The following is a 14,126-nucleotide window of genomic DNA, read 5'->3' on the forward strand; positions in this document are numbered from 1 at the left end:
ATATGGAGTAAGAGGAATCAGATAAATCCCTTTCTCTTAAACAACCAGAAAACCTAACAAAATATGTGGAAGGATAATTTTAAGATCTTGGACAAGAGAATTCGCAGGACTATTATATTAGAGAAGGGCAACAAAGTGGGGAGCTTATTGCCTTGGAGGAAGTGTACAGGCCACAGCATGGTACAATGCGAAGTGTACACAGCACACTGGTTTCACTCGGGTGAGGAGATAGATTAGAATTTAGGAAAGCCAAGGAAGTTAAAATTCATGGGACAGAGTACCAAGGAAGGAAATGCACAGAGAGAGAGAGGAGGAGAGAGAGAGCAAACCTTCCAGAGATCTATAGAGGAGTCCCCTTGAGTCTCGGGCTGAGTACTGATGTACACAACCATGAAAGGAAAACAGTTAAGACCTGGGAAAAAGAGCCTCTACAAAGCACTAAGCTAAACAACTGCCTGAGCTCACACAAGGCTGGGAACATTTCTAATTTTTACCATTAGAGTAGAATGATGGTGTAGTATACAGAGCCTTAGGTAGAGTCCTCTGAAGGGTCATGGGGCTAAATTAACACTGTGCTAATGGTTGCTCTAGACAAGCCCTAGCAAAACTTAAAAAGCAAGACTTAGAAAGGACTCAGCAGTATCCTAATTGCAAGCCAGAAAAATACTCCTTAAAGGAACACCATAAAATCCAGCAGACGGTGATGTAAAATTCATAACATCTGCCATCCAATCAAAATTTGCCAATCATGAAAAGAAGCAGAGAAATATGATCAATAACTAGGAGAAAAATTAATTATGGACACAAACACATATGTAATTGAGATGATGGGATTAACAGGCCATTTAAAACAACCATTTTCAATATGTTTTCATATTCAACAAGATGGAGGAAACAAGAACATGATGCTAAGAAAAAAGGAAGATGTAAAAATGCTCAACTAGCCATAGAGATGAAAACTAGAGCATTTGAAATAAAAAGAAAAATCATGGGTGGGATTAATGGCCAATTAGATACTACAGAAGAAAATCTCAGAAAACTTGAAGTGGCAGTACTATGAATTATCCTAAACGAAGCATAGAGAGAGAGAGACAGAGACAGAGAGAGAGACAGACAGAGAGAGAGATAGACACAGAGAGAGAATTAAAACTAATAAACAGAATTTCACTGAACTGTGGGACAGTATCAACAGGTCTAACATACATAGAATTACAATCCCAGAAGAACGGGAGAAAAGAGAACAGAGAAATATTTAAGCAATAAAGATAACATTTTTCAAATGTGTTGAAAACTAGAATCTCACAGATCAAATAACTACCTCCAAGCAGAAAGACAAAAAAAAAAAAAAAAAAAAGACAAGGAAAACTCAAATACGGCATCTCATAATCAAATGCTGATAATCAGTAAGAAGGAGAAAACCTTAGAAGAATCTAGAGAAAAATGGCATATGGCAGAAAAACAATGTAAATGCTCCAGATTTATCTGCAGAAACCACAAATTCCATAAGGCAGCAACACTTCTCTAAAGTGCTAAAAGGAAAAAAAATTACAATAGAGATTCGAAGATGAGCAGACTTCTTGTCAGACACTAAAATCCAGTAAATAGTGCATCTATACCTGTAACATCCTGAAGGAAAGAACTATCAACACAGAATTCTACATCTGCTGAAGATACATTTCAAAAAGCAAGATTAAATAAAGACCGTTAACAGACAAATAAGTGTTGAGGGAATCCATTATCAGTAGATCTAAAACTATAAAATATTAAAGGAAGTTCTTCAGGCAGAAGGAAAATGATATCAAAATAAAATCTGGTTTTGTGCAAAAGGAATGAGAACTGTCAAGAATGGTGAATATAAATTTTTTTTCTCATTTTTTATAAGTTAAGACAACTTAATGTTTAAGACAAAAGTAATAGCGATGTATTGTGTTTAGACTATACATAGAAGTGAGAAATATTTGCAACATATATAAAAATGACAGAATGATCTGTTTGCAGAATATAGGAATAATTTCCATGAATTATTAAGGAAAAAAATAAGTTTCTCACAAAAGAGAAAACACAAATGGCCCATGAGCATTCCAACAGATTCTCATGAGAAATTAGAGAAATGCAGCTTAATATCACAATGAAATCCCACCTAAAACCCACCAATCAGCAAAAAATAGAAAGTTTGAAAACACTGGGTGTTGGTGACAATATATGGAAATAGAGACTCATTGCCTGCTGATATAACTACTGTGTGTGTGGGGGTGGAAATGTATTGTCTTGGAAAATTCTACTCATATGTATAGTCTGGAGAGAAATTCTTGAGTATGTATACTGGGAGAGCTATACAAGAATGTGCATCTTGACAATCTTTGTAGTACTAAAAACTTAGAAACGTAAATGTATGCTGACAACTGAATGGATGGTATTGTCTAACAATGACACACTGCGTATCAGTAAAAAACAAGCAATTTATAGTTACATGCAACAACGTGAATAAGTCACAGAATCATAACATCAAACAAAAATAGCAAGTCAAGTATTGCAATACCAAAAATAGGCCAAGCTAAAAAAAAAAAATAGTTGCCTTTCCATTAGACCCCTTAGTATATTTATCACAGCAATATTCAAGTCCCTGTCTGATGTATTTTACACTTGGCTGTCTCTGCATGTGATTCTACTGGCCATCTGATTCTTTTCTCTTCTTGACTGTGGCCCCAGGTTTTTTACCACGTGGCATAACCCAAAATTTTTGTATTGTGTGCCCAGTATTGTGCATACAGGAACAGTGGAAACTGAAGAAATATTTACCTCTAAATAAGGCATGCCCTTTTTTGTCATGCCACCAGTGTAGAGACCGAGTCGATCTACTCTACAGACTAGCTGGGTCTTGCCTTTGTTGCAGCTTTAGTTATTTAGCTCACTATAGGATTCAGTTGATTTGATGGAGGCATCAGGACCTTCCTTTCAGTAGGACTTGAGATCTGAGCAGTCACAAAAGCCTAGAGATCTTTGCACTATCTATAGCCTAGCTGCCAGCTCTTTGAATGTGGGATGTAGCTCTTTGCTTTACAGCTCATGAAAGCCAGGTTTTTGGGATTCTACAGAGTTCCCTTTGCTCACTAGGGCTGTTATTGGACTTCTGTATCCCAGGAAATTTCTGGCTTTAGTCTTGGGAGTGCTGAGATGATGCATTCAGTGGAGGCCTTCAAAGTCTTGAACAGATTTCAATCTCTTGTCCTGCTTGCAGTCTTCAGCAAGTGCTTCCTTGCTCTCAAGGAATGCCTGGAGATCCTCAGAGGCATCTCTCCTCATTGTCCTGCTCTGACTCCAGCCTTCTGTGTTTTACCCCATGCACTCAGTGAAGCCCGTGGGAATGAGTTGGTGGGTAGGTGGAGACTTGCTCTGTGTCTGGACTCCTTGCAATCCTAATTTGTCCCACCAGCTCACATGCAGCTGCTAAAAGGTTGTTGAAAGTTTGGCTGTTTTTGTGTCACTCCCATCTGTGATGGACTTCTTTCACTGTGCATTAGACATTAAAGTAGCCATGGATTTCATCATCCTGGGAATGGCTTATTACTTCCTGGATTTTACTTCATTTAGCTTTCTTACATCTTCAGTACTCCGATTAGTTTTAAATACCAAGATTGTGTAAGTTATCTGGACTGTTCTCATTGCAAGGAATGACAAACACTTGTGACTTATTAAATTATAAGTGGAAGCAAAAGATAAAATTTGAGTTTTGAAAAAGGATTCACAAACAAATCCTTTAAAAAGTTGTATGTCCTTTTACCAAATTAAAAAGTACTGCATATTCATTTTTAAAACAAATTACATGAAATTATACAAAAATCTCAGATACATAAATATTGAAAGTTCCTTAGTCCCACCCTCCAGACTAATCACATATAAGAGTTTAATGTAGTATTACTCAAAGTAGCAAACACAATTTGTAATCTCAAAAACAATCTGATTCACCAAGACTGATTTTAAACACAACTGTGTATGTTGCTTGAGGTGGGTTAACACTATTCATTTCTACATGCAATTAGGATAGATGGTGTCCCCAAATAAAATTACTGTCCTGGAAATTTATGAACAGCATGAGATAACTTTCCTCTTTTTTCTCAGCGAGTCTCAATCCTAGCCTAATCTTATAACAAAATCTCATTGTAGCAAAATAACCTTGGCTACATTTTGACTGAAGATCTGTACAGATCAAAGAGAAACAGGTTAGATGAAAGAAACTGCTATCAAATTAATGTGTATGCCTGATGGATGCTGTGTTGAGAGAACCTCTGGAAGTTAATACCACTGGGCTGTTTTATCATTGCAGAGATTGGCATGGTTAGTCAGAGCTATCTAGAGAAATACAACCAATAGGACATATATATGTAGGAATTGGCTCATGTTGTTCTGGAGATCAATAAGTCACATGATTTGCTGTCTGTAAGCTGGAGATCCAGGAAACGCTGTGGTGTAATTCCCTCTGACTTTGAAAGTCTGAGAACCAGGGGAGCTGATAGTGTAAATCCCCATGGAAGCCAAACAGCTGAGAGGAACACCAGGAAGGGGAGCTGCTGGTGTAAGTCCCAGAGTCCAAAGCCCATAGAACCAGGAGCTCCAATGTCCTAGCACAAGAGATAATGGGTGTCCCAGTACAAGAAGAGAAAGAATTTGCCCTTCCTCTGCCTTTTTGTTCTTCTTATGGCCTAGATACCTAACCATGTTGGCAAGGGTGGATTTTCTTTATTTAGCCTAGTGATTCAAATGCTAATTTCTTCCAGAAACACCCTCACAGACCTCAAAATGTTTACCACCTATATGGACATGTGTTGGCCCAGTCAAATTGACACATAAAATTAACCATCAGACCTTGACTGAGACTGAGAAAAGAGAGAGCCATTCACTTATCTGAAACAATTGTGGACATAAAAATATCATCTTTGCTTTGTTCATTTAAAAAAATATTTTATTTATTTATTTATTTATTTATTTATTTATTTATTTATGAGAGAGAGAGAGAGAGAGAGAGAGAAAGAAAGAGAAAGCATCAACAGAGAGAGGGAGAAGCAGACTCCCTGCTAGGTATGGAGGCCAACACAGGGCTCTAGCCCAGGACCCTGAGATCATGAGTTGAGTTGAAGACTTAACTGACTGAGCCACCCAGGCACCCCCACTTTGCTCATTTTTGTTGACAACTTGAACATTAGGTTTATGAGCCTATTTAAAGACAACAAATTTTTTCATGAGGAACTCAAATGAATAATAAGTTTAGTATATTTCAAGAACTCTTTCTAAGAAAAATTAGAAACACTCAATACTCATGATTAAAAAGGATAGTTTGTGGTTGTGTGATGGCATGCCCCAATAGATAGTTCAGGTCTGGTGACCAAAAAGGTACATTGTTACCTCTGTTACAAAGGTACATTGTTCTGTTCTCTTCCCTTCTCTTCTCCCCTCTCCTCCCTTCCTTTATTTTAAGGTTTTATTTATTTATTTGAGAGAGAGAGAGAGAGCATGAGCACGGGAGGGGCAGAGGGAGAAGGAGAAGCAGACTCTGCTGAGTGGGGAACCTGATGCACATGCACTGTATCACAGGACTCATGACCTGAGCCGAAGGCAGATGTTTAACAAACTGAGCCATTCAGGTGCCTGGCACACTGTTTTTCTTAAGGAAGAAGTTTCACTCCAATAGACTGTTTCAGTCTGTGTCTATTTCATTGCTTATTCCACTGAATTGTACAGCAAATCTTTATGGCTTATGCTACTCAATCACTCAACAAACATGTATAGACCACCTGTTATATGCTCAGTGCTGTGCTAAGTGCTGTAGGAATTAGGATAAGAAAGTAAGCAAAATCAAACACAAATTATTGCCCTTGTATTGTTTATATACTGCTTTGGAAGACAGATACTGTTCCAATAATCACAGTAAATAATATAAAATTATAAGTGGAGATAAGTACTTTCCTACTAAGGGATGTGTTTTATAAAAGCATATAACAGGAGAATCTGGTCTAGACTGAGGTAGTCAAAAAGGGCTTCTTTGAATCTGAGATCTAAAGCTGGATGGAGGTTAACTAAATGAGTGGAAGAGGTCTGGTTTAGATGAAGTGAACAGTATGTGCAAAGGCCACATGTCAAGTATTGCTTTAGGGACTTAAGACTAGTATAGCTGAGAGGCATAAATTGAGAGAATGATGGTTTGACATGGGACAGAGAGGCATGCAGAGGTCTGACCATGTAGAGATTTAAGAGACTGAAATATTCTAGTCTTTATCTTAAGAGAAAAAAAAGCAATTAGAGGGAAATTGGGGAAAGATGGGGGAAGGAAGCTGGAGAGTGACTTAACTAGAAAATAGTTAAGTCATTTTGAAAATATCACCCTATTTTCAATATAGGAAAGTCTGGAAGACACCAGCATGAATGTAGGAAGACCAGCTAAGTAGATTTTGCCAGTAGACTTGGTGGGAGGAACAGTCTTGGTGCCAAAATCTTGTGAGTAAAGAATGAGAGAAATGAGCTATGATTTGAGATATTTAAAAGGTAAAATTGATAGAACTTGATGACAGATTTGAATTGGGGGAGGTAAGGAAGAAGGAAATATCAAGGATCACTTTTAGAATCTGACTGGATGGTGAGGCCATTAGCTGAGATGGGAAACGTTGTATGAGTCCTTAGCAGAAGATCATGAATTTAATCTCAGATATTTTAAGTACGTTAAGTTTTTTAAGTGAGTTGTCAAATAAGAAATTGTACTTACAGGCCTGGAGTTTAGAGGGAATATTCAGACTAAATACATAGTAGTAAGGCAGATATCTAAAGTATGATGATGGAAGTTAGGGGGGGAAAGTATAGAGTGAAAAGAGAAAAAAAAAAACAAAGCAAGACAAAACTATGACCAGATTTAGTTTTCCAAAAGTGCAATGTGTCTCCCTCCTGACATGAGGCCCTGAGAAGGACACAACATCACTTTTTTGATATTTCTCCCCTCAAAGGTTTACCTGATTCTAATCATTAGGAACCATGAGGCAATCAAAATCAAAAGACATTGTACAAAATAACAAGCTTATATTCTTCGAAGAGTCAAGGTCAAGAAAATGAAAGGAAGCCTGAAGAACTATTCTGGATTAAATGAGTCTAAAGAGACATAACAAGTAATTGTGATAAATGATGCTGAATTGGATCCTGGAGCTTTGTAATGGTACAAGGAAAAGTGTTAAGTGATAAAGCCTTTTGGCATAAATAGCCAATCATTTACCTCTTGATTATAAGTGACAAAAAGGCAGGAACCATGCCAGACTTATTCCTTACTATATACTCAGTGACTGCAGCCAAAATGCTTCATATACATATATTCTCAAGAAATATCTTCTAAAATAAGGAATGCATGAATAAATAGTGTATTCTTGGTGGATTTTCAGATTTATTAGTTGCTATTCTCATTTTCTGAATTTGGTTGGCTTTTTGGCCAGTTGCCGTTTCCATTTGCTGAACTTCTTGGTTCCTATAGAATTATAAGTGGGGGGAGGGGGTACTTGACCTTGCTAATCCTCCTACTGTCCCCTGTTCCCTCTCCCCTAATGACTAAGCCAATGACTTAGTCATCCCATGGACACCCCATGGACACACTCCTAAGATTGAGAAATTTTATACAGCACACAACCAGAAGAAAGGGCACTATCCCAGAAAGAGCTGGTTTTTTTCCCCCCATTGAGCCACTAGAACTACTATCTCTTCAAATTCCAACAGGCTTCCATAATCTTAACCTGGAGGACTGCATGATAATTTTTTTGTTAAAAATAAGCTAGCTGTTGATACCTGATAAGGACTATTGTTTCCTATAGATTGTGGGACCTTGATTCATCTGGGTGTCCTCAACCAGCACTGAACACAGTATCTCATACATGAAGAATCTTGATTATAAACACACACACACACACACACACACACACACACACACACACACACACCACAGAGAATACATTTATTGTCCATGCACCACACTTCACAATAAAGACATTAATTGATCTTGTAAGCTTCCTATCTGCAAAACAGAAGGTGGTTGAGGTTGATTAGTAGAAACCTCCACTATGTTTTATTTAATTGTGTTACAGTAAGGGGGTCTGTATCTCCAACTGAACAGACAATTTATGCTTCATTAAACTCTCCTTTCATTTTTGCACTTAGGTACTTCAATTAGATGGCAGCTCTATTTTGAATGGCTCATTCAAGCGTGACAAGATGCCAGTGAGTATCTGGAGAAGCAATAGAATTAAAAGCCCCCTTTACATCTGGAAGACACTACCTCTCACTTCGTATAATGCTCAATTGAACCCTACAGCTCATAAATATTCATAAGTCCGAAAAAAAAATCTTAGATAAATGAACAGACATCACAGAATTCCTTGATGGGAGGCTCAACTAATGCTTCAAAATTAGAAATTTATTTTTATAGAAGTGAAATGTTTGCCTCATCTGGCACAGTTGGGGACTAAGTGGCTTAGAGCTCTATTTATTTTTAATTACAGTATGCATAGACTATTAACCCTTTGGTGATTAAATGACCCACCAATATGTAAAGATTGTAAGATGTAAAGCTTATGACTTTTCACTTTCTGAAACTGAATGATATATATTTGAATATTTTCTTTGAAATAAGTTTAATTTTATTCCAAACATGAACTATGCTTTTACATTTATGTATATATGTACTTAAAATTTATACAAATAAGGAAGGTTTAAATATGTGAGGATGATGTTATATAAGCTCCTTTACCATTATAATTACTTCAAAGAAAATCAGATAACCTGTAATTTCATTGGTGAGAAGCTGAGAATCTTAAATTTTTTTCTCTTTGAAGATAATTAAATATTAAAAATATTACTGCCTCCTTTTAATGTAAGTATTTACAATATTTTTAAGTTGTTTATTTTTATGAGCCAACAAAGTCATATAAAATAATTCTTCTGACTTATCATTTTGGGGTATATAATCATTAACCAAAATGTAGCCTTGATGACTAGATGTTTGTACTCCCTAAAGAAAAAAGTTCCCATTTTGTGTGGGGTTTCTTCATGACTTTGCATACTGTGTGATCAAATACCTTCCCCAATTTATATTCTAACTTGCTGACATGCAGATTTCTTGGAAATTGAGCTAGTAGCTATGGCACGCTTCGTTTTTATATTTTCTCTTTCAAGATGGAAACTAGGGGCTTTAAAAAAGTTTAGTCACATTTTTTTGGTAGCACAGGTTAATTCCAGAAGAAACTCAATGGAAATATGGAGACTTTCAGAGAAAAGACGGAAAAACACAGAGAAGCCAACTGAGATAGATATCAGTGATGCTCACAAGTTGAACCCTAGCTGATGGAAATGATTTGGCAGCAACCTTAAGTTTCATTTTCCTCTATGCAGAGGAAAACAAGTTTGTTTTGTTTTGTTTTGCTTTTTTATTTTTATTTTTTTTAATGACAATTGCCTCTTCAGTTTGTGTACTATCTCATGCATGAAGCCACTGAACAGTAGGTTTGGTTTCACCAGGTCTCCTTTGGCTCTCAGGAGCCCTTACTCTCCCCTTTTCTGACCCACACATACATTCTTCAAACATTCTTATGTTAAAAAAGCAAAGAAAACCTCCACTCTCCATTTTTTGCTTTGACTCCCACACATGGCTGTTAGCCATTCTCCAAACATAGATGGAAGATAGGCTTAGAATCTTCAACCGGTGCTTTTTCATAAGATCTCCTCTCTTCAAATATTGTGATTCATTCTTCTGAAGAAAAATGATCTCTTTCCGGGGTTTTTCCTCTCACCACTAATTGGTTTGTTTGTGAAACTTCCCATTTTGGCAGTAATACTCTCAAGTGATAAAGTTCACATTGATGCAATGGCCAAGTGTACAGTTAAAAAACTGACAATTTATGTTTCTCTCATGTAGTCTCCCATAAATAAAGAGAAAAGGGTCAGAGATGTAAAGAAACAAAAAGCAAACCCATCAACAATCCTTGACTGAAGGAAGGAAGCATATGTGAAGAGGAATAAAACCATTTCTTCAATTCTTTATCACGGACTATTTCCTTGCTTTGTCACTGAGTCAACAAAGGTGTAGCCAGTGTGCTCCGAGATTTGGGACTGTTTCAGACTACAGTTTGGCCTTATGCAAGCAGGCATTCAGTAAGGACACTGAAAATTCATAATGCCTCTTGAAAATCAAGAAGATAGTTCTTCACCACGTGTGTGTATGTGTTGCAGGAGCGGACTTCTCTTTGTCACAAGAGCAACTGTTTCCAAAATGAGATCATATAAAAATTTATCTAGCATGATTTCAAAATGATATAAGGCCTTAATTTGTAAAAGAAAAATGTTAATGTAGAGGAAGAAGTACATGGTTGAGAGATTATCCAGAAACTACAAATTTACAAGAAGCTCACACTTCGGCTCTGTCGCTATTAACCTCATCTGTCTTTATAAAATAAGTTATGTTTCCTTAGAATCAACTGTAGGTTTCCTTCTAATACTAATATTTTTCATTAGATATATCTCTATAGAGATATCTATTATATGTTGATATATATGGAATTCAATATTGGATAAGAATTTTATATATATATGTAATACAGATCTGTTTGTAACAATATATGTTATAAAGATGCCTACACAACTGTATCTATATATATCTAGACAGAGGAGGGAATCAATAAATCAAGTTTCATAGGATTTGGATTCTAATTAACTTATTTTTGAACTAACTCTCTATACACTTACATGTGTGTGAGCACATATATACACCCTGTATTGGTGCTGTTGTTCACAAAACGTTTTCGGATTTCCTTCTTCAGGAAGGCTATGTGATGTGCTTGGCCAGTAAATTATGAGCAGAAGTGGTATGTTTCACACCAAGGTGGAAATTTTGAGAGCCAGTGTTCATCTCATCCTATTCCCTTTCTGCTACTGTGGTGACCATGGAGGACATAACGACATGAAGTCTCTGTCAGTTTGGGTTCTTGAGTGATCTGGATAAGCAGAGACTCCTGACAGCCTGTGCTGGGCATGTGATATCACCCAAGAAATATGTTTTCGTTGGCAAAACCATTGAGATATGGACTTTGTTACCACAACATAATCTAGTCCAGAAGTTGGCATAATTTTTCTGTAAGAGGCCAGATAGTAAATATTGGCCTTTTTATTTTAACAAACTTTTAAAAAATTCTTAATTTCCAGATGGTATAAAAACAAGCTGCCGACCAGATTTGGCTTGTGGGCCTTAGTTTTCCAATGCCCTAACCTAGCCTATACTGAATGTAAAAGGCATTTATCTCCTCTCTGCATCACCTTCTTCAGCTGCAAAATAGAATACAACTCTCCTAATCCTATCAGTTTCCCTGAGAGTAAAAAAAGAAATGATGGTGAAATTATTTAGAAAAACAGTAATGTTATATGCTATGCAAAGTGTTATTTCAACTTAAATGATGATACAAAGGAATACTTCCAAACAAAGACAGTTAAAAAGAAACTAATTTCCTACATTGCATTTTATTTATTTTCACGTAAATACCCTATTTCATTTTTTTTTTTTTAGATATCCTATTTCGAAGGAAGTTCTGCTATGCCATAGCCCAATACTTACCAATGTGTGCTCTGTAGATCACTGGTGCTTTCAGATGCTACATACACTCACACACACAGACACACAATTAGGTTCTTTGGGTGAATAAATGTAGACAATTCTATGTACTTTTTAACATAATAACTGTCAATATCCAGGGGAATCTCTCTTCAGCCAAGTCACTTTGGGCCGCCTCACATTGCCTCTTATTTGGTACTGAGCCATTACTAGCTTAATTGGTCAAAGTCAATTTATCCTGCTTCCCCAAGTTCTGTATATGTCCAGCTTTAGGACCCAGCTCTTGGTTTACAACATCTATGGAAAATGTGCATGGCATGCTTGGGCTTGAACAGCAGTTGTTGGCAATGGTAAAAATTAATTTCATGCTAAGGTATGAAGCTGAAACAAATGCAAGTTCTCTTGGCTTTAAAAAGAAACACCCAGGAAATAGCACTGTATGAGAAAGGCAGAGGAAATATTTTTGGTTATTTGAGTTTTAACCTTTCTAGACCAATCGGTCCGTAAGAATCAAGAGAATTTGCAGTAGCACTCTATAAACAATTTCAGGCTTTTAAAAGCAACAAATAGAGCCCTACAGAGACCTGGTCATCTACAAGAGACATTATTCTATATTGGATTGCTTCACTCTCATGTGTGATAATCATCTTGATTTGCTATGTTATCCAAACCTAATTCAGTATGCAGCCCTGGAATGAGTAACAAATGTTTCCATTTAGAAATGTATTAGAATGCTTTAAATCAGCAAATCCAAGAAAGGAGGGAATTACAGGACAATAAAGAAATTAAAAGCTAAATTCAGATATATATACATATTTATATATATAACATATATTTTTTATATATATCTATACTTAATTTTATTATGTGCCTGGAAAGAAACTTGAGAAATGTGTTAACTATGCCAGAATAGATATTTCTACTTCAATTTACATGGAACTGCAGAATGCTATACTCTATGATTTTGGTGATTTTCCACAAGATATAATAGGGGAGAAAAGTGATAGAGTATCTTTAAAGTGAGAAGTAATGGTCTATCCCATTAGTAGAAATTGCCTCCACCTAAAATGTTCTGGAGTTCTTCATGCACCCCCATCCTTTTTGCCCTGAATCACCTAAATCAAAGTGTCAGAGTAACAGCACCACTGGAAACTGGAGTCAAAAGACCTGATCTCAGGTAAGAATTTTCCAACAAATAACAGTGTGATTCGAGGAAAGTTACATAACCACTCTGAACCTGTACTTACTACATAGAAGATGTGGTTAATGATATCCTTCTCCTGATATGAAGATTAAATAACTTAATATATGTCAAGGGTTTATTACATGGTAGAATGGGCAAACAGGGGATCCCTGGGTGGCGCAGCGGTTTGGTGCCTGCCTTTGGCCCAGGGCGTGATCCTGGAGACCCGGGATCGAATCCCACGTCGGGCTCCCGGTGCATGGAGCCTGCTTCTCCCTCTGCCTATGTCTCTGCCTCTCTCTCTCTCTCTGTGTGTGTGACTATCATAAATAAATAAAAATTAAAAAAAATATATATATATAAAAAGAATGGGCAAACAGAAAGAAGTATTGATGGTTATTATACTACTATCAGTATTTTTGTCTTCTACTTCAAGATGGTGCGTTGTCTTTCTTAGACAAGAAGAGAAATAGAGATACTTTTTAAGTGTATTTTCAAGATTATTAGGAATTTACTTTTAACAAACTATACTGCATTTTTTTATAATTGTGAAAAACACAAATCTGGGAAGACATATTTTAGGCAAAATGATGAAAATTCAGCACCTCATTTTGTATATACCATGTGGCTATAAAACTCCTCAGGACATACTCATGCCAATTCCCAAAGTATAAGAAAGAATCCAGTTTGTTTTAAATTGCATTTGGGTGCAATTGCCAGTTGTTCATGAATTTAACTTGATTCTGAAAGTACAAAATTATCTTTAAAAAGTCCTCTATATACTTTAGTGACTGTTATCATTGGAATATCGTTTTAATTCCAGTAGTTTTGAAAGACTGTGAGTGGTTTATGTTTTTCACCAATAATATGATTCCAAATGTTATTTTTAAAACTGTTAAAATAATAATTAATGATCTAATAATAAAACAACTAGGACATTAACATAGGCTACTTTGTATAGTGTGCTAGAAGGTTGAGTGAATGAGGCCAAAGTTACAGATTCTATTTAAGTATGATATGGTCTAGTTTGAAAAGCTCTGTTCTATAAACAGTGTACTTCTAGGCAGCCCCCTGGGACTACGGGCTTTGAGGACAAAAGAGAGACCAGGCAAAGGTGGACGGGGTACAGCCTGCATGCATACAACTGTTAGAATATAATCCAGAGCTGTGTCTTATAAATGGTAGTCAGTGGCATTTTGAGTAATAATAATCCTAACGATTCCAGTTTATTGAGTATTCACATGTTGAGGGTATAAATACACACTAGACGTGTTGACAGATGTTTTAAAAAGTTAATTTTGTTTGACTTAATCTTCGAGACAA

General features: G+C 36.4%; 1 protein-coding gene across 1 annotated transcript in view; it reads right to left on the minus strand.

The window, feature by feature from the left end:
* Positions 1-14,126, minus strand: part of XRCC4 (X-ray repair cross complementing 4) — a 280,861-nt gene that overhangs the window by 5,252 nt on the left and 261,483 nt on the right. The gene's annotated exons all lie outside the window — the stretch shown is intronic.

Source organism: Vulpes vulpes, chromosome 14, assembly GCF_048418805.1.
Source record: "Vulpes vulpes isolate BD-2025 chromosome 14, VulVul3, whole genome shotgun sequence".
Classification (NCBI taxonomy): Eukaryota; Metazoa; Chordata; class Mammalia; order Carnivora; family Canidae; genus Vulpes; species Vulpes vulpes.